The sequence below is a fragment of the Hemicordylus capensis genome, chromosome 1 (assembly GCF_027244095.1).
Source record: "Hemicordylus capensis ecotype Gifberg chromosome 1, rHemCap1.1.pri, whole genome shotgun sequence".
NCBI lineage: Eukaryota > Metazoa > Chordata > Lepidosauria > Squamata > Cordylidae > Hemicordylus > Hemicordylus capensis.
Genome location: NC_069657.1, coordinates 346657105 through 346681966, shown reverse-complemented (window position 1 = coordinate 346681966; position 24862 = coordinate 346657105). Strand labels below are relative to the sequence as shown.

General features: G+C 42.7%; 1 protein-coding gene across 5 annotated transcripts in view; it reads left to right on the top strand.

Annotated features, from left to right (window-relative positions):
* Nucleotides 1–24862, top strand: part of ARHGAP18 (Rho GTPase activating protein 18) — a 130116-nt gene that overhangs the window by 25540 nt on the left and 79714 nt on the right. Inside the window, exon 1 of one of the 5 annotated variants that reach the window (XM_053286342.1) lies at nucleotides 17953–17975. The exons of the other annotated variants lie outside the window; for them this stretch is intronic. The gene's annotated coding sequence lies outside the window, so the exon portion shown is untranslated. Of the gene's footprint in view, nucleotides 1–17952; nucleotides 17976–24862 lie in introns of those variants that run through there. 5 annotated transcript variants of the gene reach the window in all.

The following is a 24862-nucleotide window of genomic DNA, read 5'->3' as shown; positions in this document are numbered from 1 at the left end:
TCTCCCCTGCCCCCCCCCCCCCCACGCCCCACCTCCCAAATCTTATTTTCCCTTCAAATGATCTCAGTAATCCTCTTTTGCTGCTTCTGAGGGTGTGCACTCTGTATGCATGAAAATACTGATTGCATGTAGCTAAAGATGAAAATTTGCTTTCAGGCTGAAAATAAATTAGCATGATCCTTGGCAGGATCTTTGAAACTGGGTTTAAAACTGACAATTGCGATGGAAGAGCAAATGGCTTTAGTAGGATTGGTGCATTTTTACCATGTGCATAACTATGCTTCTGAATCGTTTTAATGTTTAAAAAATGCATGGAGAAGGCATGAAGCAGGAGTAAGGATTCATTGACTCGAAGATCCTGCTTTGCATTGCAGGATAAACCCCATAGCTGCCATAATATAAAAATTTTATTTTATTATTTTATTTATTTGATGTATATACCGCCATTCCAAAAATTGGTTCGGTTCTAACCATATTTACTGGGAAGCAAGTCTTGTGCTCAGTGGGGTTTACTCCAATCCTATCTCTGGCCTTCATCCTTTTCAGGGTAATGCAAATGCTGGCTCAAGCAGAAGTGTCCCAGTATGAGTCCTTGGGTCACACGTGGCTAGGAGGGACCTAGCACCAGAAAGTCATTGAAATTAATTCCTTCTGCTCCACCTAAAGGCTTCCACGTGACATTGAGATAAACTTCACTGAAATCAATGTGACTTTCTTTAAAGGAAATATGTCTAAGATGTAGGCAGAAGTCACATTTTCAGACGGCAGTGTGTCACTCACAGAGAGGAGCAAGGAGGAAACACTATGCCAAGGCAGATTATTCCAGGTGACTTGCAAAAGTAAATCGAGACACACAATTCTATTTTTCCTCCAAGACATCCAGGTCAGTGTGAGGAAGCTCGTAGAGAAAATTAAGGCTGCAAATGACTTGCTCAAGGTCACCACCGCTTTAGCCAGTAGGTAAAGGTAAAGTGTGCCGTCAAGTCGATTTCGACTTCTGGCTCCCACAGAGCCCTGTAGTGGGGATTTCAACCAGCAACCTTCTGCTTGTTAGTCAAGCATTTTCCTGCTGCGCCACTTAAGGTGGCCCTTAGCCAGTAGAGCCTGAATTTCTTCTTCCTGGCTCCATATAGGACAGTCATTTACAATTTGAATTAAAACATAGCCACTAGATCTCCCTGAGATGAAATATTTATTGAGGCCTGTTTCTAGCATCCTCTCTCTAGTTGTGACAGTCTCCAGAAGACAAGGCTACATTCTAAAATGTTTACAAACTTGTCCTATTAATTCAATAACCTTATGAGTAATTTAATCTGGATGTAAACCAGTGATTGGAGTAGCCCACCTCCTAACTGCAATATTTAAACGAGTGTGTGTGTACCAGGGGCGTAACTACTATTAGGCAAGGGGAGGCGGCTGCCTGGGGGCCCCCATGCCTTGAGGGGCCCCCCAGAGGCAAGTCACATGTGAAGTGTGTGTGTGTGTGTGTGTGTATCAGCGAGGGGCCCATTTTAAAATTTTGTCTCTGGGCCCACTCCAGCCTTGTTACGCCCCTGTGTACACACACATATTAAAACCCAAATGTGTTACAATTAGGGCAGTGTTCTTCATTGCACAGCCTGCAGGCTGCTGGCAGCCTGCACAGACCCCACTAGCAGCCCCTGACTTGCCTCTCCCGCCTCACCAATGGGGCACACACCCTCCCCCATGCCTTCTGACATGGGCCTGTGCTTGGCCCATTGGCTGCAGCAGCAACACATGCCCTCCCCCTTCACTGCTGGGGTGTGCACTGCTGGGCCAAGCACAAGCCCATGGCATAAGGTGTGGGAAAGAGTGTGCTCCCCAGAAGTGAGGGGGGAGGGTGTGTGCCCTGTTGTCCCCTGCTACAAAATTAGTGAAGATCACTGAATTAGGGAGCTACTGCAGTTACTGGCTCTGAGTACCCCCGGGAGCTCTTCAAGTACCCCTAGGGGTATTAATTACACCAGGGGTTTCCAACAGGAGTACTAATACCCCTAGGGGTACTTGAAGAGCTCCCAGGGGGTACTCAGAGCCAGTAACTGCAGTAGCTCCCTAATTCAGTGATCTTCACTAATTTTGTAGCAGGGGACAACAGGGCACACACCCTCCTCCCTCACTTCTGGGGAGCACACTCTCAAAGAATCATCAACAGGCGTTCAGTGATTTTAAGCTGGAAATTAGGAAGGTTTTTGGTTTTTACAGAAGTTCAGATCTGCTGTAGTAGTCTTTAGGAGAGTTATGGTAATTAATTACACCAGGGGTTTCCAACAGGAGGTACTAATTACCATAACTCTCCTAAAGACTACTACAGCGGATCTGAACTTCTGTAAAAACCAAAAACCTTCCTAATTTCCAGCTTAAAATCATTGAACGCCTGTTGATGATTCTTGTGCTCTGTACACTTTAATCTTAATAATTCCTTTCACTTTCTGATAAGTCGATGTGCAGCCCAAAGGTGGTCTTAGAATTCAGAATGCCCCCTGTGTCTCTCTTAAAAAAAAAAAATAAAAAAAAAAATATATATATATATATATATATATATATATATATATATATATATATATATATCTGGTTCACCTGCTTGTAGTTTGAATTGAATATATAGTAGCAAAAATGCTCACCGTTTTCCTTTACTGCCCTGGTTAAGCAGGTGTCTTCTGCACTGAACATAGAAAGTTGCCTTATGTTGTCAGACAGGAGTCTTTTCCAGCCCTTCCTAGAGATTCCAGGGATTGGTTCTATGGTTATAGTTAAATCAGAGTCCCAAGCAAGTTTGAATGTTTAAAAATAATCCTGCATTGCAGTCCTCAGCATGCTTACTCCGACATCTCACTGAGTTCAGTGGGGCTTAATTCCTAGTAAATGTATGTAGGATTCCAGCATAAAGGATTTATTAGGCACATTAAAAAAAAAATCTCTTTTAACCCAGACTTGTATACCTTTCAAGATACTGGGCAAAATCTGAGAGTGGTTAGAATGTTAAAGGACTAGGGAGACCCAGGTTCAAATTTCCATTTGGCCATGAAGCTCATTGGGTGACCTTGGGCCAGTCACTACCTCTCAGCTTGACCTACTTCATAGGGTTTTTGTAAAGATAAAACAGAGGTGGGAAGAACAATTTACAATACTCTGAGGTCATTGGAGGAGAGGTGGGATAGAAATGCAACAAAAATAAGTGTGACTTGTTGTTGAGGAACTCTTTCTTTCCACTGTTGATTCACTTTGCCACATGCCTAGATGTGGTTTGTGATGTTGCAATGTGTGACAAACTACACCAGAAAATCTGAAAAGGCTTATTTTAGTCTTACTTATGGAGTATGAAAATATTTGCTTCAGAATATAACCCTGGCTTTATATTTGAGATTGTCTCTAAAAAGTTGGAACTGTAATGATTCATCTCTCCCTTCTCTTTTACGATTGTGCATCAGTTTTCTGTTTTGGAGCAAAGATCACTGTATAGAGGAAGTGACCACATAATCTTGATGAGATCAGCATTTGTGTTGTTGAATTTCAGAGCTGAGCATCCTATCCCATGAGGCTAATCTCTTGCTGGCATTGTCATATACTTAGCACTCCTGTAGGATGGGAGTGGGAAGGAAGTGAGGGATGTTGGTGTGTGTTTGAACTACTACTTCTGGTTTCTAACCTTATGCCAGTCCAAATGTGCTCACTGGCTTTCCTCCAAAGAACTGTTTTATTTCTAGGTTTCACATATCTCTCCTCACAAATTCAAGTTGTATCAAAGTATTCTTCTGAGGTAGAAAGAAAAGACATCATTATGTTTTATTTTAAAGCTTAACATTCATTATGATTGCCTGTGGAAATATTATGTAGAATTGTTTAGAATGTGAAGAAAGTAAACATATATATTGACCTTATCTAGATATCCTCCTGAGTTTTCTGTTGCTTTTACATGATTAATTGGTTTCTAATAAAATTAATAAAACTTGAAAGGAAAAAGGGAAAACATCAAATTGCAGTCACTATTGTGATATTGTACAGGAAATTGAAAACAGATAGGAAATTGTAAGGGAAAAGAAGTATTATTTCTTTCTGATATTTTAATGTATTTGTTGTTTTTTAGAAATTAATTGGAATTTTTTGTACCATGCTCATGTTAGATGCCTTCATTTTGGAGAAAAGAGGTGAGATACAAATGTGTTGGTGTCCTGTGGTGCATTAGAGTTTTACAAGGAGACCAGTAATATTCATTCTCCATTATACTACTGGGCTGTGGGGCAGGGATGTGCTTTCTGTGCAGAACATGCCTGGAATGTCGTTTTATTTATTATCACATTTGTACACCGCCTCAAACTTTCGTCTCTGGGCGGTTAACAATAGCATAAAACAAGTTAAAAACACATATAAAAACTTAAAACAATTTAACAATTTAAAAATAAACCAGAAATTAAAACCTAAAAAATTTTAAAAGCTGAGAAAGCTTGGGCAAAAAGATGGGTTTTCAGGTGTGTTTTTTTTAAAATTGCCAGAGATGGGGAGGATCATCTCTCAGCAGAGAGTGCATTCTACAATCTTGGGGCAGCAACTGAGAAGGCCCGTCTCTGTGTAGCAACCAAACAAGTTGGCAGTAACTGGAGACGGACCTCCTCAGATGACCTCAATGGGCGGTGAGGCTCATAGTGAAGAAGACGCTCTCTTAAATACCCAGGGCCTAAGTCATTTAGGGCTTTGTAAGTTATAACTAGAACTTTGTATTTTGTCCGGAAACCTATTGGCAGCCAGTGTAACTCCATCAGTAAAGCAGTAACATGGTCTCTCTGAGATGACCCAGAGACCAACCTGGCTGCTGCATTCTGAACCAACTGAAGTTTCCGGACTACGTACAAAGGCAGCCCCATGTAGAGCGCATTACAAAAGTCAAGTCTGGAGATTACCGACAGATGTACCACTGTTTTGAGGTCATTGATCTCGAAAAATGGTTGCAGCTGGCATATCAGCTGCAGCTGATAGAAAGCACCCCTGGCCACTGCCTCAACCTGAGAAACAAGGGCGAGGTGTGAATCCAGAAGTACTCCCAGACTGTGAGCCTGTTCCTTTTGGGGAAGTGTGACCCCGTCTAGAACAGGCAGATCAAAATAGTCTCCGGAGTTCTGACCCCGCACAATAAGTACCTCTGTCTTGTCTGGATTCAGCTTCAATTTATTCTCCCTCATCCAGTCCATTACTGCTTCCAGGCAGGCATTTAGGGAGGATATGCCAGCTCCTGAAGAAATGATGTGGGGAAGTAGATCTGGGTGTCATCAGTGTACTGGTAACACCCAGCTCCAAATCCCCTAATGATCTCTCCCAGCAGTTTCATGTAGCATTGGAGAATGCTACATGAACTACTTTCATGCAGCAGTTTCAAAAGCATTGGAGAAAGTATGGAGCCTTGAGGGACACCACATTAAGCTCAGATTTCGAAGAGCAACAATCTCCAATCAACACCAGGAATCTGTCCGAGAGGTAGGAGTGGAACCACTGTAAAACAGTGCCTCCCAACACCCTCAGATGTTCCAGAAGGATACTATGGTCTATAGTCTCAAAAGCCGCAGAGAGATCCAAAAGGACCAACAGAGTCACACTTCCTCTGTCAATTCCTAATTTGAGATCATCCATCAGGCTGACCAAGGCAGTCTCCACCCCATAGCCCGCCCAAAAACCAGTTTGAAATGGGTCTAGATAATCAGTTTCCTCCAAGACCGCCTGAAGCTGAGAGGCCACCACCTTCTCAATTACCTTGCCCAACCATGGGAGGTTGGAAACAGGCCTATAACTGATCAACTCTGAGGGATTTAATGCAGGCTTATTTAGAAGAGGTCTAATGATTGCCTCCTTAAGACAAAGAGGCATCCTGCCCTCCCTCAGAGAAGCATTTATGATTTCCACCAGGCCGTCTATAACAGCCTCCCTGCGAGATAGAAGAAGCCATGTTGGACAAGGGTCAAGAGAACAAATGGTAGGCCTCACCACTCCAAGCAGCTTGTCCACATCCTCAGGAGTCACAAACTGAAACCGATCCAGTCGAATCACATAAAAGGAGTTGTTGGGCACCTCCAATTCATACACCAAATTAATTGTGGGGTCTCCATCTAGGTCGGCCCAAATCCGAGAGATTTTATCTGTGAAAAACTCTTTAAACACATCACAGCGGGTAACTGATGACTCCAAATTCTTGTTCAAGGGGTGGGGTGGATATTAGTCCCCTCACAACCCTGAACAATTCCGCTGGACTTGAACTCGCAGAGGCAATACGGGCAGAAAAGAACCACTTCTTTGCCGCACGTATTGCCTGAGCATAGATCTTTAAATGTGCTCTATGTTGCAATCTGTTGGATTCGAGTCTTGTCTTTCTCCACTTGCACTCCAGTCATCTACCTTGCCGCTTCAGCCTCCATAGATCTTCCCTATACCAAGGGGCCAATTTTGAAGCGGGTCGGAGGGGACGCTTGGGAGCAATCATGTCTACTGCCCTGGTGAGCAAGTTGTTCCAATTCTCAACCAAGGCATCAACAGGATCACCGGCAAAGTCAACATTGAATCCCTCCAAGGCTTCTTGGAATCTTAGTGGATCCAATAACCTCTTTGGGCTGACCATTCTAGTAGGCCCCTCACCCCTGCAGAAGTGGGAAATGGTTGTAGATCCAATCTTAACCAGATGGTGGTCCGTCCATGACAATGGGGAAATCACAGGAGTCCCCACCCACAGAACACCACCCTGATCAGAGTAAAAGACCAAATCAGGAGTGTGCCTGCAATATGCGTTGGTCCAGAGACCACTTGGGATAGGCCCATAGTTGTCATGGCTGCTATGAACTCCTGAGCTACCCCAGACAGATTGGTCCCGAAGAGCTCAGTAAGGGATTCTGCTGGGCAGCAGGCTGATCGGTACACCAACAGAAGTCCCAATCTATCCCTGGTCCCCAAACTCAAGTACACACATTCAGTATGGTCGGATACCCTGACAGGGACCCTGGTAAGGGAGCTGTTATCCTTATAGACCACAGCCACTCCACCTCCCCGCCCACGTCCCCTTACCTGCTCCTCTGCAGAATATCCTGGAGGGAGAAGCTGGGACCAAACTGGACCACTAGCCTCCCCCAACCAAGTCTCGGTAATACATACCAGGTTGACCCTTTCATCCATGATCAAATCATGGATGAGTTCAGGTTTATTTTGGACTGGACTGGCATTGCAGAGGAGCAGGTTAAGGCTGTGTGGGTTGTTGTCAGTGCTCCCCAGGGTCAAAGAGCTGGCAGGACAGCCAGAAGGGGAGACAGCTATTAAATTTCTGAGTACCCTTCCTCTGGAATGGCCTGCTGACCTGCCAACATTACTTCTATTCCCCACCACGACTGGTATAGCTGCCCCATAGTCAACGAAGGCGCCCCCTGTCCCCCTATCTCCAGACGAACCCAAACACATTACAGCAACTTCGACCCAATCCAAAGCAGCTTAAAACTGATTAAAAAGAAGCCCTCTAGTCCTCGCCCTTGTTGTCCTATGAAGTGGCTCCTCCAAAGGGGAGACCCCCTTTGGTTTTGCCCCTTTGGTGGCGACCCTGCCGGTGGTGGGCCTGCCACCACAGGCAGCATTCCTATAAAGCCCAAGGCTGAGCAGATGACCCGAGGAACAGCTGAGTCACTCAGGGGCTGGTACTAGTCCTGCACACACTCCCCACAGATGTTACCTAGAGGCTGCAGCCCACAGGGGAAGCAAGAGCAGGCAGGAAACAGCAGAAGGAGCCCCCAGCACCTGGTCTCTCACTCCAGGCAGCACTGGGTGGGAAGCAGATAGACTTCTTCATCTCCTCTGCTGGGCTTCTAGCAACCAGAGTCACAAGCAGTGTTCCTATAAAACCCAAGGCTGAGCAGATGACCCGAGGAACAGCTGAGTCACCCTCACACCGATGACCTTCATTCTCCATGACAGCAGAGGCCCTGTCAGCTTGGGATGCGTCTATCACAGGTCTGCTCAATTTAGGCCCCCTGGCTGTTTTTGGACTACAGCTCCCATAAGCATTAGCTACAGTGGCCAATAGCCAGGGATTATGGGAGTTGTAGGCCAACATCTGCAGGAGGGCCAAAGTTGAGCAGCGCTGTTCTATTACATCCCTGAAGGTCTCATCCACATACCTCTCTGTCTTGCTGAGCTTCTTCAGGTCTTGGCTTTGAGGGAACGAACTTGTTTCTTGAGAGCCACTGAGTGCATACACACAATTTCCGCCCCTTATGGAGATAGTCATACATGCAATGCTCCGTGCAAAACACTGGGAAGCACCCACTCCCCCACTGGCTTTCTACCTTTTATGGAGTGTGTTTACTTGAAAGCTGGGTCTTAGCTGCAGTTGTCAGCTAAGTAAAGGTTTTTAGCTTTGTTCTCCAATAAAATTACAAGAATGGGGTAGTACTCACCTTCTCCTCATGCTGGGTATCTTCTTTGTGATAAAGGGGGGGCATTTGTGTGCTCCCCCACACACTTCCCCACTAAACTCCTTGCAAAACTCCTTTGATATCTGTTAGCAAATTCCTGTTCTCAAAGCTCTAGGTAGCAAAGTTTCCCTGGTCTGAGCCTGGTCTTAGGAACATAGGAAGCTGCCATATATGAGTCAGACCATTGGTCTTTCTAGCCCAGTATTGTCTTCACAGACTGGCAGCGACTTCTCCATGGTTGCAGGCAGGACTCTCTCTCAGCCCTATCTTGGAGAAGCCAGGGAGGGAACTTTGAAACCTTCTGCTCTTCCCGGAGCGGCCCAGAGGGGAATATCTTGCAGTGCTCACACTTCTAGTCTCCCTTTCATATGTAACCAGGGTGGACCCTGCTTAGCTAAGGGACAAGTCATGCTTGCTACCACAAGACCAGCTCTCTTCTCAAGAGCTGCTTCCAAACTTAGCTTCCTAAGTTCGAAGTGGGATAATCTTACAATGTTTTGGGAAGGATACAATTTGGTATTGGGTGGTTTGCTGGCACGTGTATGTTTTGTCTCACAGTACAACTGGCAGCTCCAGTAGGTTATTTGGATTGAGAAAATGGCATGGGACTCCCATTTTCCCAACACCACAGCCCCTTTCTTAATTGGAGGTCCCTTGCAGCTGATTTGCCCCTTTAAAAAAACCTGCAGGAGACGCACTCTTTCAGTCTCATCGAATGTCTGCTCATCTAGTTTGGACTAGTTGTTCTGTGCAATAGAGTCAGCAAGTTGTTATCTGGCAAAATAGTGGAGAGACAAACCACATGAAAAGCTTGATGGAATAGAGTGCTTCCCTTTATCTGATGTGTCAAGGGTTACAATGATACTTTGTCTTTCAGTAAATTAATGTGATTAAAAAGGTGCTAACAAGTGTCATAGGTCTAGAAGGTAGCAATCTGATACCTATAGATCACATTCTCATTTGTAGAGATGGTTTTCATTGTTTCACTAGTGTGTGTGTGTGTGTGTGTGTGATCACATACAAAAAGAGATCATGCAAACACCCGCATGTGAATTCTTGATAATTTTATGTGTGCCTGCAAGAAAGAAATGTCAGTGACCTGACAGAGGTTATCATGAAACTGGTACTATAAGCTGCACACTCTTAAGAAAGTAAAATACCATATTAATTTGAAATAATGGTGTGGAGTAAAAATATTTACATTTGAGCAAGACTTTTACATATTTGTATAGGCAAAACTTCTTGTTCAAAGGCTGTGGCTCTTTTCTCTCTCTCACCTCCAAATAGACAGTTTTTGGTTGAAGATTCTGAAACTGCTTTGGAATTTTGAAAAACTGTTTTGAAATACATGTTTTGAATATGGAATTTCTCCTTAAATTTTATACACTGATACAAGTTGAGTGCTCCTGTGTTCTTCAGTTGGACCCACAGCAACCAAATTCTTTTGTTGTTGCTGTTCACTCTAAACGAAACACTATACAATTCATCCTCAAAAATAATTTGAGGATGAATTGGCAGTAGATTCTTAACTTTATAGCAGGCTTAATGTGCACTTGGTTGTGTTAAGTGACTGCCATCATTTGTAGAAAACTCTACTTTTCAATATCATATAGATATTTCTTCATTTTGAAGGGGCTGAGCCCCTTCACTGTATGTTAAGCTATTTCTGGTTGTCTTCTGTAGGAAGCAGTGCCACTTTCTTCTGTTCCTTTTCTGGTAGCAAAACAAAGTTGAACTTGGACTAGAACAATCTTCTGTGTTCCACAAATGCAGGTTCTGTAAACAGAGATGGAGTGTGCGTAGGTAAACACTGCCTCTTCTGATTAGGATTATCTTCAGTGTTTCTGTGCATGTCACACCTCCTTCTCAGTGTGACATTTCTCACTGCGAAACAGAGAAATGTCCTTAAGGTGATATTTTTAAGAGTAAACTTAGAATGTTTCTTTGATCGAGATCCTCTTTGGGCTATTGTACTTCTTTTCTGCAGAAGAATGTGAGAAATGTTGGGGACAACCTGATCAAGAATAGAAAAAGGCAGTAATAGGACTTAAGTGTTCTGATGCAAAGAACATGGGGAACAGCCTTATACTAAGTCAGACTATTAGTCCGCTTAGCTCAGTATTGTCTACAGTCTACCGTACCTGGCAGCAGCTCTCCAAGGATTCAGGCAGGAAACTCTCCCAGTCCTATCTGGAGATGCCAGGAAGTGAACCTGGAATCTTCTACATGCAAGCATGTACTCTACCACTGAGCTACAGACCTGTCCCCTAAAGGGAATATCTTATAGGATACGGTGCTCATTTGTAGTCATCCATCCAAATGCAAACTAGGACAGACCCTGCTTAGCAATGAGGGCAATTCATGCTTGCCACCGCAAGACCAGTTCTTCTCCCATAGAATCTTCTCCCACTTTTTATAATATTGTGTGGGAAAGAATAATACAGTATGTGTAAAGATGACACACAGAATAAATATTGACCTTGATGTGAAACCCTCTTCATTTGATAGTCAAATTATACCAAACAACCTTTAACCATGGATGTTAAAGCAAATAGGTAAGGGTGCACATCTAGTGCCTAATGCATATGGGATTGGGTATTTGACTGGTCAAAAAATGTTTGACCAAAAGTAATGGTTAAATAACTGTATTAGAACAACAAAAAAGATAGTTGATCCTCAAGTTCGATCCTGACCAGGGGCTCAAGGTTGACTCAGCCTTCCATCCTTCCGAGGTCGGTAAAATGAGTACCCAGAATGTTGGGGGCAATATGCTAAATCATTGTAAACCGCTTAGAGAGCTTCGGCTATAGAGCGGTATATAAATGTAAGTGCTACTGCTATTGCTATTGCTAAAAGGACTGAGGATAATCATAAGAATGTACACTGCTCTGGGCTCCTTAGAGGAAGAGCGGGATATAAATGTATAAATAAATTTTAAAAAACAAACTAGTTAATGTCATTGTTCTGCAATAACAGAATTATATTCTTAGCAATATTCAGTAAAATGTCTGAATAAATGAAGGGTTTTAATTTTTTTTTTTTTTTGCTTTGAAGTGTGGATGGAGGGCAGGGTTCCCGGGCAGTTACAGCTGCCTCAATATTAGGCAATTTTTACATTTTCATACAGAGATTACTAGCTTCCTTCCACTTAGTTATATTACTGTGAAAGTCAAACATGATTGTGAAGACAGTGTGTTATGTCAGCCAATCGCTTGGGGAATTTTTGTCTCCGATACTGACTGCTCTAACAAGCCTTTTAATCAGCTGAACAAAGTACAAGGAAAAGGAAGTGTGGTTGTTTTTGTTAACCATTTTAAAGGAGATGCCAGTAGGCAGCACAGATGCCGCTCTGAGGAAGATGGAGTCTTAGAATAAACTCCATTAAAGTTAGCAGAAACTTTGCTATGTGTTTGCACAAGACATTTTCCTTTAGTCCTTTGATTTGTAGGAGGTTTTTTCTGTCAATGATTACTCAAGAATCTGAATTGATATTCCATATATTCTTAGTTTTCAATGGTGGGTTTTATTTTTATGTTTTGGTCATGTGTATTTTTATTGCTTGTAGCAGGGAAGAATGGTAGCTTAGTGGAAGTGCATCTGGTTCAATCCCTGGAATCTCCAGGTAGGATGGGAAATATCCTTCTGAAACCCTGGAGTGCCACTGTCAGTCAGTATAACCAATACTGAGTTAGATCGGTGAATGGTCTGACCTGGTATAAGGCAACTACCTATAAAACTTGAGAACTAAAAGTTGAATGCAAGTGTCAAAACTGTGTATGCAGTTCTCCATATGAAATCTGCCTGGAATTATGTGCTTATATTTCATCTGAACTGTTAACACATCAAAATCTGGCCCAGCTGTTTGCCTGATTTCTGAGTTAAGGTCCTTGCTGTTAGCAGAGTTCAGTTCTGAAGAAACCATTCAGAAACATAATTCATAACTGTAGGAAATGTTACTTAAAATAAGAAAAACTTAGCTGAGTTGCATGTCTTGATGGATGGAGAGAGAGAGAGAGAAGTCTGTGTGACTAAGAACTGGTATACAGAGAAGGTTTTAGCATTAGAATAGGACCACCCCCCCTTTTCGGGTCTAAAGGTAAGATTAACCCTTGGCTAGGAATAATCCAGATGGTATTGCAATTCCAACACCCGCTGTTATGTTCTAATTATTTAAGACAATTGATTTTCATAGTAGATGTTGGAAATACTTTTAACTGAGGTGGAATGGAGATGTATGGAGAAAGAGTAATAATGGAAAATTTCAGTTTCTTAGTGCAAAGATGATGATTTATTGTGAAGCATCACCAAGATATGCAATCATACTAAATTATCCAGTGTGAGAGCCTCAGAGGAAGTGGCTTGTGGATTATAGCCCAGGAGGGATCCCAGCCAATAATGTAAGATTTCAAATTCTGTTCACATCAAAATAAATCCAAAATGGTTTTATTCCCACTAGCATGAGTGACTAATGGTCCCATTAGCATTAGCCCTGGGAATTGGATGGCTTCTTTGAATGGAACAGTGCTCATGGAATGGGGTTTATTTGCTGTTGTTCCTTCCCTCTGCAGTATCCTGTGCCATCTGAAAATTCACTCCTGTGGGTTGGAGGGACGCTCTGAAACAGGTGGCATGGGGAACTGTAAAAGGAAGTAAGAAATCGCCCCCAGAAATACCTTCCATTCACACAAGTGCACATTCTGATCCAAACCAATGCTTGTAACTCTATAAGGTCATTCACATGACCAGCCAAAACTGGGTAGGAGCGGGAAAACCACAGCAGAGAGGCTTGAGTAGAGTCTCGAGACCGGCTCTAACACAGCTGCTCCAGAGCAGAGCTACCCCATAATTTTACCTTGCTTTTAACCACGTTAAAAGGGGGAAAGCCCCTTTCTACCTCATAGCCCTGATCATATGCTAAAGCACCTGGCAGCCCAACTCCTTCTCCACCAATGAGTGCAGCCCGTAGAGTGGCCAGGAATTGACGGAGGCAGCCCCTCAGCTGCCTGCGGAATGCATTATGAGATACTGGAGGAATTCCTGCTCTGGACCTCTGCACATCACCAATTGTGTGTGGCATGGCAGAGCACAGATGAACCCTCGATTGTGTGCAGGCAGGCAGGTTGTGTACTGTCTTCTCCCCAGCCCTGACATTTTTGGTTGTGTGAACAACTTTTATATATCTTTAAAATATTGTTTGTCTTGTACATACTTGCTAGCATTCACAGATGAAAAATTAGGCACATGAGAGGGAGGCTAGGGGTGGAGTCTGGCTGCCAGTGGCAGGTCAGTATGATTTCTATTCAAATGTGTCACAAGCAGGAATTTAAAAAAGAATGCAAGTAGATGGGGCAGCGAGGCAGAAGCCACAAATCAAATACGTTTAACTAGTAGGTGATGCCCATCATTAACTGGACAAGTCATTTTTGCATAGATTGCACTTATAGGAAAGTTCAAGAAATTAAATATATGTAATACATTTTTTAATTAATGTACTTGCCAAAGGGAATTTAAAAAGTTTGAAATCTGTAGGATTTCAACTCAAAAATTATTCATTTTATTGAGTAATGACCATATATGGTAAATTTAAATCATAGTAAATGTGAATCTGAGAAAGATCTGCTTTTCTTGGGCATGATGTGAGAACAAGAAATGATTATATTCAGAATTCTTAAAAAAAAAATCTTTTCCTGAACATATTCTGGTATTAAAAAGTAGTGCATCCAGCTAATTTCAGTGGCAGGATTGTGCAAAATGTATGCACAATTTAGTATCTTTAGGTCATTGGGAAGTGTGTCTTTATTTTGCACAAATTCTTCAAATATGCACACTACTGCATTTTTATAATTTAAAGGACATCTGTCCCATATCACTGGAGATGAATACTGAGGCGGAGCAATAGGTGACTAGCCCAATATAACTCCATAAATTCATGGCACAGAATTGTTAAGCACACAAAAAAGTAATAGATTCCTCTGAAGATATACAGTGTGCTTCCCCCTCAATAGGGATGTGCAGCCATGAACCAAGGTTCATGTACACCTATAGTTCATGCACAAGTTCAGCGGTGCTGGGGGTGGGAGCGGCAAGTGGGATCTTTAAAGAGCAGGTCCTTAGCTGCTCTCTGCCACTCCATGCAGCTTCCTACTATGATGGTGCTCCTCCCAAGAACCCGCACATGGTGCCAGCATGCATGTGTATGTTGGTGCCTCGCCTGGGTTCTTGGGAGGAGCACCACTCCAGCAGGGCCTGCTCTCCTGCTTTTTAAAGATCCCACTCACTGCTCTGAGCCTGGCACTGCTGAACCTGTACACAAACCTCAGTTTGTGTACATCCCTTCCCCTAATCATTGAAAAATTGCTCCTCCTTTTCTCCACACATTGAAAAATAAGAAGCAGAGCTTTCCCAGTGGTGGTATATCCCTCACATAGCTTAAAGCCCCATCACCTCTTTATTTACAAGTTAAGCACTGACTCCACCTCTGTCTCGGCAAACTATAGCCAGAGAAGATGTATGCACTGCTCTCTTACACACAATCCACTTCTCACTTTGCTTCCCTGGGTGTTATTTTTAAGGAAAATAAAAGATGTTAGTGGTATTGTTGGTGTGAGAATCCTTAGGCCAAAGGGTGTTACCTGATTGTGGGTTACAATCCATATTGAAGGCCTTGGTGTACGTTGGATAATTTGTCATAATCCTCTACATGTGGCTGTCCCTTACTATATTTGTGTGTATAATAGCTGTCCCATTTTTGAAGGTAAGGGAGAATGGATAGTTATGAACCATTATCCCAGTGCCATAGGGAGGGCATAGGCGGCCCGTGTTGGGGCTGCCCACCTGCGTGGTGCCCCTTTTCTTTCTACCATGTGCATGACGGTGGCCTCCCTGATGGAACACCCCGGGTTAGGCTACCTTGCCCCTGCTGCTCAACCGGATGCCGCACTTGCATGACAGCCATTTGAGTGGTTGGCAAGGCAGCTGAGTGCTGTGTAGACTGTAGACCACTCAGCTGGCTGTCATGCATGTGCGGTGGCCTGCTGAGCAGAGAGGGAAGGACAGTCTACTCCGGGCTGCTCCATCAGGGAGCCCGCATGCAGGGAGAGGTGCTTTTAGGCAGGGTGGATTTGATTTAAATCAAACTGATTTAATTCACGATTTAAATTACGATTTAAATCACTAGTCAGTAAGGCTTGATTTAAATCATAGTTTTCTGCATAAAGACTAATTCTTGCTGGTATAACTTTAATATGCAAGTAGATGAAGATTTTTAGAATAACAACTTTTCATATTAGTTTTTTTTATCCCCAGTTTAATAGGTTAATCATTCATATTTGGACAACTTTTCTGTTGTACTTAGGAAGGAGAAAAATAATCATTACCTTAATAATAACAATTTAAATAGATTTATTCAACTGAAACAATAACATTACAGCATATGTTATTTGCTTAAACAAACATCCGTGTTTGTTAACTAATTTGGCTAAACAAAAAAAATATATTTTCCCCTGAGTAGGAGAGCCTCAGTACGGGTAGTGCACTGCGCATGCCCGAGACAGAACTGGACCATGTGACTTGATTGTGGGCGGTACCGCCTCCTAGTCCCAGTTCCAGTTCTGTCTCGCTCGGGACAGGACGTTTGAGGAAGAGCTCTATATTTCTCTCTATTTCTGGAACTTCCAACACTGATTTCGAATTAACACGATCTTTATTCTTGCTCTCTACGCCCTTCTATTTGTGCAAGGGTGGGAAGGGAATCGGCTGCATTCGACTCCAAAACTGTAAGCCATAAATTTCTCTTTTTACGTTCCAATTCGGTTTGATTTATCCTTTATAAAAAAAAAATAAAAAAAAAATTCCCCTTTCGTTGCCGTCCTAATGGAGCTCGCACATGCTGCAGAGTTGCTCCAGGGATCCCTCTCTGAGGGAGCACCGCCGCCGCAGAACCTGGGCGCCGCGAACTGCACTTTCCCGCTCCCAACGGAGCGATCTCACACCGCGGCTATATCGCCCGTTACTCCAGCCGACGCTCTGGCGTCGGGACAAAATGGCGTTCCCGCCAGTTCTAGCAAGCCTTCCAAGGCAAGGCAGAAAACCAAGCACAATGTAGAGCCTTCTTCACCTCAAAAACGCAAGAAGAAGAAGGACTCTAAGGGCAAGAAAACGGAGCTGGGAAGACGCCTCAGTGAACGGCTGCTCCTCCAAGCGGTTTGCCGCCGATCGAAGGCAAAGTCCCACAAAAATGGCGCCAAATCGTCTAGCGCGCCCAAACGGCCCGCACTGGAGGTGGTCGACCGGGGCCCGGTGGGCATTATCCCGGCACCAATTCCTCCGCCCCTGGAGGGCCCAGTGGTTGAGGGGGAACCGGCCTGCCCGCGCATTCCCTCCCCGCTGTTGATCCAGCCGCCTATTGGAGCTACTCGGGATTCGCAGACAGTGAGTAGACCTCCTTTCTCCCCTGGCGCCACCCAGTGGCTCAAAGAATTTTTGCAGAGGGAATTTGCCCTTGAGCCACCTGCGGCTCCGATAGCTCATAGGGCAGGGCTGACTGCACAGGCTGATCAGGGAGTCCCACTCCAGGCCATCCCTGGCCCATCTACCTCTGATAATCTAATTCAGATCCCTCTGAATGTACAAAGAGAACCTAGGGCGAGACATAGGGAGAGGGCTGATAGGCACGGCAAGGGAAGACTCTCCTCTTCTTCCCCTGATTCCAGTCCACGCCGCAGGGCCATTCCCCTCTCCGAAAGGGGTCTGTTTCTGCCCAGGCTACTCCCACGAAAATCCAGACGTAGACGTAGGGATTCAGTTTCCTCATCCTCCTCTCCTCCATCTCCCCAGAAGAGCAAAAAGGCAAAAAAGCCCGCTCCTTCTTCCTTCTCTCCGTTACCCAATACACAGGTTCCCGTTACCACACAGGTCCCCATTACTTCGCAAGTCCCCATTATTGCTCAGGGTCCAATTAATACACAGGTTCCCATTACTGCTCAAACCAGACCCTATCAATCTTCCCCCTCATCTGAGAGCAACTCTGAACCACCGGTACCTACGGACCCCGACAGGCCCATAGACTCAGACAGAGAAGAAGGAGAGCTCTCTGAGGAAGAGGTTGCTCCGCCCATTTCTAACTCTATCAGGCTCTTTTCATCAACAGATTTCGAGGTGCTTTTATCCAAAGCCAAGCGCACCATTAATGACATTACGGATCCTGCGACCACGACCCAGCCAACCTCTACGCTAGACTTACAAGTTTTCCCTTCTCTGGAACCAGCGAGCCCAGTAGTTCCTTTTCCACCTCTTTTTCAGAAAGTGATGTGCTCAGAGTGGCAACGGCCAGCATCGACCAAGCCTGTCGGAAATCTACCTAAAAAACATTATGTCTTACCTGCAGAGATAACTAGCATGCTTGCCACACCTAAGGTAGATCCGCCGGTCGCACAGCTGGTGTCCGGAGCATTGGTCCATGCTGAAGGCCAAGAACAGCTCAGATCCCAAGAGGACAGACGCTGCGACACACTACTTAAAAAGGTACATGACGCTTCAGCCTCGGCTATCAAAATGGCTACGACTTTAAGAAACTTAGACTGTCAGCCCAGCCTACACATGAAAAACTTAAATACTGTCCTCTGTAGCTCACTCGTCATCTTCATCTTCTTCTTTGTTCATAATCTGGAAAAGAAAAACAAGCTTTCCTGCTTTATCGGGTCCCAAACGATTTCTCAATTTAGAATGAATGAGTCCAAAGGAAGAGAATATTCTTTCAACGCCTGCAGAAGAAGCTACTGCTGTTAAAAGTGAAATCATTACTTGAACAGTCTCTAAATCCAAGTGCTTAAGTGACTTCCATCAGTTCACTGGTGTGACTTTCTTTAAAATATCTTCAGCAAACATATATTTCTTGAATGGTTCCCCCTTAGCTTTGAAGTTTATTATAGTTGGCATTACAGATGGATGATTGCTGGATACCCATGTCATAGCTAACTCCTCTTCCTCAGCACTTAAGTTTTGACCCTGGTACTGGATATTGACAATATTTGCCAAAAAATGAGCTGGAAACAGTACTTGTCCCATTCGTTTTTTTTAATGCTTGTAATTTAATTCTGTCCATGTGTAGTTCTGTTTTTTTCACTCAGTTCCTTCCAAATTTCAACAGCATCAGCAATAAAACAGCTATTTTTCTGTATTTTGTTTAAAGATTCAGAGATGGGTTTCAGGATGCTCAGCGTATGTTCAACATTTCTCTTAAGCCCAATGTTGAGGATTTTGGCCGTGACAGTGCCATCTATTTTATCTCGATTTTGTTCACAAACTGTCATCAGAATAGGCCAGTTCTTGATATACTGCTCAAAACAGTCCACCACAGAGTTCCATCTAACATCTTGTGGGAGCGTTTGCTTGGTTCCACCCATCCTTTTCAGAGCTGCTGCAGCAAAGTGATTGTTACAGAAGTATTTAGCAATTTCAACAACATTAGTCTTTATTTCTGGAACACTTAAGTCTTTGGCTAAGAGGTGCAGCAAATGAGCACTGCAACCATATGTTATTAGTTTGTATTCCCTTCCTGCTCTTCTAAATTTCTTCTCATCTTGGATACATTTGCAGCATTGTCTGTGACCAAACTGCGTACTAGACATTTGAATTTTTGTTCACATAGCTTTTACTGCCACTTCTTGTAAGTATTCTGCTGTGTGTGCATTTCCTGACGTATCAATTGTTTGTGCAAGGAAGACTTTCCCTTCTTCTGTTGTTATACAAGCACGTACAATAGGATCATTGTGGACATTACTCCACCCATCAATACTTAGGTTAACAATTCTACCCTCCAGAGCTGTTGCACATTGCTCCATTTCTCTGTCATACACTTTAACCAGCAGTTTCCCTGCAACATCTGCTCTGCTGGGTGGACTGTATCCTGGGCTCAGTGACTGAACCATATTAATAAAATGTGGGTTCTCAGTCAGACGGAAAGGAGAGTTCGTTGCATAAACAAACTGGGCAATTTTTTCATCAATTAACTCTTTTTCTAATCTGCTAGTTTTTATCACAAACTTATCTATGGTGGTTCCAGGAGGGAAGGATTTTTTCTTTCTTTTAGGTGATAGTGATATGTGGCTGTGGGTGTCTGATGATGATGCTAATGAAGCACTATCCTGGATGGATAACTCTGAAACTGTAGAACAGGAGGATGGTGATCTTGAAGGTGGATAGTTTCCAGAATTCATGAATTCCCCTAAACAAAAAAGTCAATGCTGTTATTTTATTGTTAATACAATTTCTGCTTATTGTACACAGCACTGCCCCAAAAGGAATATTTGCTTTTCTTCATAACTGTACCAAATGACAGTAACATGCAGTAATAATAAGAAATATAATTTTGCTCAAACATGACAGTTCAAGGCAGTCTTTAGAAATATTATATGATTCAATAAAAATGTTTACCAACCTGAAGATCCTGCCTGTTCAAATGTGTTTCTTTGGTCATCTTCATCACAGCACTTCTCATGATGTTGCCTCATTCGGGCCACCAGGCCTTGCATTTCTTTGTTGCAGTGTTTGCATTTTGCACGCATGCCTGCCTTACCGATAGGTAAAGGAACTTCATTAAAATATTGCCAAACTGGGTCTCTTTTACGGCCTGCTGCCATTATAGGTTTTTTCCTCCAAGGAAAGAATGTGATAAACCTCAGGTCATACACACAAAAAGATCCAAAGACTTGTCTGTCTGTGGCTATGCAGTATTGTGCTCAGAAAGTTTCACTTTCATTTTGTACTGCTTGTCTGCTTGCCCCTCCCTCCTCACACTTAGTTTCACTTTCTTCTTGTGCAGATCTATTCCACTCCAAACAATCAGAAAAATATTGTTTCTATTCTATTTCACTGAACTTCTTGAAACTTAGCACTGAAGGGGTTGATTCTGTATTCATAGGTTTGTAGAACAATAGGACTAAGGTCTTTTTCTCAACTCTGTTCACGTCATAACATTTTTGCTGTGAAGAAGAGGCATGTGATCTCTGCTGAGTCAAATTCAGTTTTGAGAACTGCAAAAGTAAACCAAGCATCTGTGATAATATCTTGTAGGCAGAGAAACTGCCCAATAATCTTACAAAAACCTCTGGAAGAGCATGACATTGTGAATGGATTAATGGAATTTATTTACCAAAAAAATTAAACATATACAGCCTTATTCTACATAATTAAAAAACTAATCTTTATTTCATGATGGAATAACCTTTGGATGGTAATATATTTTCCTCAAAAAGCATTTTATTTTAAAAAATCCAATTTAAATAAAAAAAAATCCATTAAAAAAAAAAATCATTGATTTTTATCCACCCTGCTTTTAGGTGCCCTCGACGGCAGCAGGAGAGAAGAAGTGCCATGTGGCAGCCTTGCCGGCAGATGAACACAGGTTCTTGGAATCTGTGTGCACAATTACAGCTCTGCCCCTGCACTATCCCCATCCTTCAGTCCCCTCGCCCTGTCCTTCAGCATCGTTTCCTTCTCCTATCCACTTTGAGATAGATGCAATTTGAATTTTTTTTTTAAAGTAAGGTGGCCGGGAAAATCGGTTTTGTCTTCTTAAGCCAGAGTCCTCTTCTTCATTCTGCTGACCATTCCAGGTCCTGATTAGATCCATGTCCACTTCTTTGCTCTCTTGTTCCTACTCATTTCCTGACCAATGTCCACCTTGCCTGAGTCACTCAGGATAACGCTGCCATAGTTGTGAGCTTCTAGCCACTGACATTTTATTTCAATGCAACCACTTAATGAAGTACTCTGCAGAAGGCGTTTTGTTTCCTGTTTTCAATGTAGCTAGGAACTAAGATTTTATTTATTTTAATATTTGTATATGATGTTGTTCCCATCTCCTAAAGAGGGAATGGTCTGCAGTAGTGAATCTATTGTTTGTGTATCATTGTAGAACTTATTTTACCGTATATAGAAAAATACTAAAATAGCTATCATGTAAAGATATTTGATTATATCCTTTAAGGCATTGTCCAGAACAAGTGTTCCTGTTTCCTTCAAAGTATGCTTCCCCATCCTCAGGAAATAAGACACAACAATAATGTTGTTATATACATCTGTGCTACAGATCCACAAGCATTAACCTGTGTGCATGATGAGGAGATGAGGAAAGGGCTGTAAAATTTGAGCAAGAGTAAAATGCATCCATATGCCACTTAATGGCACAGCAGGAAATGATTTGACTAGCAAGCCAGAGGTTGCCGGTTTGAAACCCCGCTGGTATGTTTCCCAGATTGTGAAACACCTGTATCGAGCAACAGTGATATAGGAAAATGCTGAAAGGCATAATCTCATACTGCGTGGGAGGAGGCAATGGTAAACCCCTCCTGTATTTTACCAAAGACAACCACAGGGCTCTGTGGTCACCAGGAGTCAACACTGACTCAATGGCACACTTTACCTTTAAAATGCATCCAGTGGTGTATAACTCCTTAATGGCAGAATTAGGTGTATGAAGCAGTGTCTTGAGGCTTGTGCTCTTTGCCAAATGGTCAACTGAACATGTGGTTTATAGCAGGAATCCAGCCTATCTGCTAGTGTTTGTATACAATAATGGCTAAATGTGATTTACATGCATGTATTTCTGCATCTGTTAGAACATAAGAACAGCCCTGCTGGATCAGGCCCAAGGCCCATCTAGTCCAGCATCCTGTTTCATACAGTGACCCACCAGATGCTGCTGGAAGCCGCAGGCAGGAATTGAGGGCATGCCCTCTCTCCTGATGTTACTCCCCTGCAACTGGTACTCAGAGGCATCCTGTCTTTGAGGCTGGAGGTGGCCTATAGCCCTCCAACTAGTAGACTAGTAGCCGTTGGCAGAACTCCCCTCCATGAAGTTATTCAAATCCCTCTTAAAGCCATCCATGTTGTTGGCCTTAAGAGGTTAAAGCTTTAAGAGGTCTTAAAGGTTGTTGGCTGTCACCACATCTTGTGGCAGAGAATTCCACAAGTTGATTATGTGTCGTGTGAAAAAATACCTCTGTTTGTTGGTCCTAAATTGGCACAAACCAATCTGGAGATTTCCTAAGGATCATGGACGCGCTGAAGTTCAAGATTTTGTGACATGATGCCTTCTGTTGTACATGCAGTTTTAAAAGGTCATTGATAAAAGATTATTTGGAAGAATGAATGAGCAGAAGCAAAGTTCTTCCACTTTTCATTATAAAAACTTTATCGGAGTCAGAATTCCTCTTCCCATAGTTACTAGGAGAAATATCTGTGAACAAAGCAAATCGTAAATCTGGCCTTTCTGTGTAGGGGAGGAGTCCCAGGAAGAAAACCATCCTTTTTTGTGCTTACTTAACCTTTGATACACAACACTGCAATGATGGCAGTAGTGTGACTATACTGTAATAAGATTAGATTTCTTCTACAACACCTTATAGGTCTGACAGGGATTATTGCTTTCTATAATTAAGTGATTTCTGGCAGACTAAGCAGATCTCTCTGATAACGTCATTCATGTTGTTTGCTTTTCGTTGATAAGGATAGAAATGTGACATGCATACAAACTTGACGCCTGACCAGAGTTTGATATGGCAAACCATTGGGGAGAGTTTGTGTGTGGGACATTAAAGAAAAAAGCTCAGTTCTTGAGTCGCCTAACTAGTCTTTCATTTGTTCTTATGCAATGCCTGCTAGTTTATTGTGTGAAGGCATTCAGTGAAATCCTCAGAGCTGATAGATTTGAGTTGACCACTTTCAGTGCTCCTGGTTAGAAGACCTGGGTTAACACATTTAACCCAAATTTGATTTATTTATTTTAATATAATTATTTATTTATTGTCTTCCAGGTTTTATAAGAATATCATTACTAAAAATAATTTAATGCCTTTTATTTTTTAAAAAAAGATTATTAAAGAGATGTATATAGCCATATAATGAGAAAATGGTTTCCTGCCCTCAAAGCGTTCTTAATCTAAAAAGAAATAGAAGGGAGACATCGGAAACAGCCACTGAAGGATGCCATGATGGGTTGGATAGGGACAGTTCTGTCCTCCTGCTGAATAGTAGAGAGCCACCACTTTAAAAGGCACCATAGCCAAAGTATTCCATATTAGTCCTGCTAAACCAGGCAAAGTGTTAGAATGACAGGAGAAGGACCCAGGCAATGTTTGTACCTTTGCCTTAAATGAAAGCTGAGCTTTTTGAGCTCTATGTAAGTTTCCCAATTCAACTTCCCTTGTAGTCACAGATATATTTTGGTATGAAAATAGGTGGGAGAGGTAGAGTTAATGTAGGCAGTACGTAGAAATATGTTGTTTATAAAGTGGGTAAGCGGGGAAGTAATTTGCCTAGGGAGCAAGAGGTTGCCAGTTCGAATTCCTGCTGGTATGTTTCAGACTATGGGAAACACCTATATCGGGCAGCAGTGATATAGGGAGATGCTGAAAGGCATCATCTCATACTGTGCAGGAGAGGGCAATGGTAAACCCCTCTTTTATTCTACCAAAGAAAACCACATGGCTCTGTGGTCACCAGGAGTCAACACCGACTCGACAGCACAACTTGACTTTACCTTTAAGACCAATAAAGTGCTACATAATTTTAGCCAAGCTCTTCTTGCAAACGTATGGTCCATAATACTTTATAAAAAATAAAATATGCAGATATAAGTTCACAGTAAACTTGGCTGGGAAATGCCCCCCACTAAAGTTCATGAAGGAAGAGTGCTTTTAGTCTGTAACTTTCAAGATGACCAATACAAATCCTAATAAGCATATCTAGCTGTTGCTGTAATATAGCCGATCTGCTATTTGAGGACCTTGCTTCTTTTCTTTTATTATGTTGGATGGTTCCCTGTTTTCAGCTTCTCTTTTTACTACTTCATATTTAGGAAACAGCAACAAAAAAGCTGAAGAAGCTCTGTAGAATAATAATTATTAGTATTAAGCAATATCAATGCACCCAGTATCTGTCAATCACATTTTAAAAGTGGTACAAGGTGCATCACACATATTATATTTGCATTTTCAACCGATACACCTAATTTGCAAGAGGAGATGCAAATCTGATGCTCACATACTTGGAGATGCAAAATAATATACCGTGCTTCCTACGCAGCACTCATTTTACAGCCTTTTTTCAGTGTGACCAAAATGATACAGTACGTGGTTTTGGAGATGAAGAAATGTCAGATCCAGGAATATGACATTTTACAGTTTTAATCGTGACTGAATTACCAGATTTGCCTCATTGTAAAGCAACAATTCTTAGACCATGAAAAACATTTGTGTGTTTTGTAAATGGAATACAATGGGCGTCCCTTTATTTCAGTATGTTGAAGAGCTATAGAACAAGCCATAGCTTTTGTGTGCTCTTGATGGTTCCTGATTTGTCAGATAACTCTATTTTTGTGTTGAAAACAATCAATGATGTGACTCGTG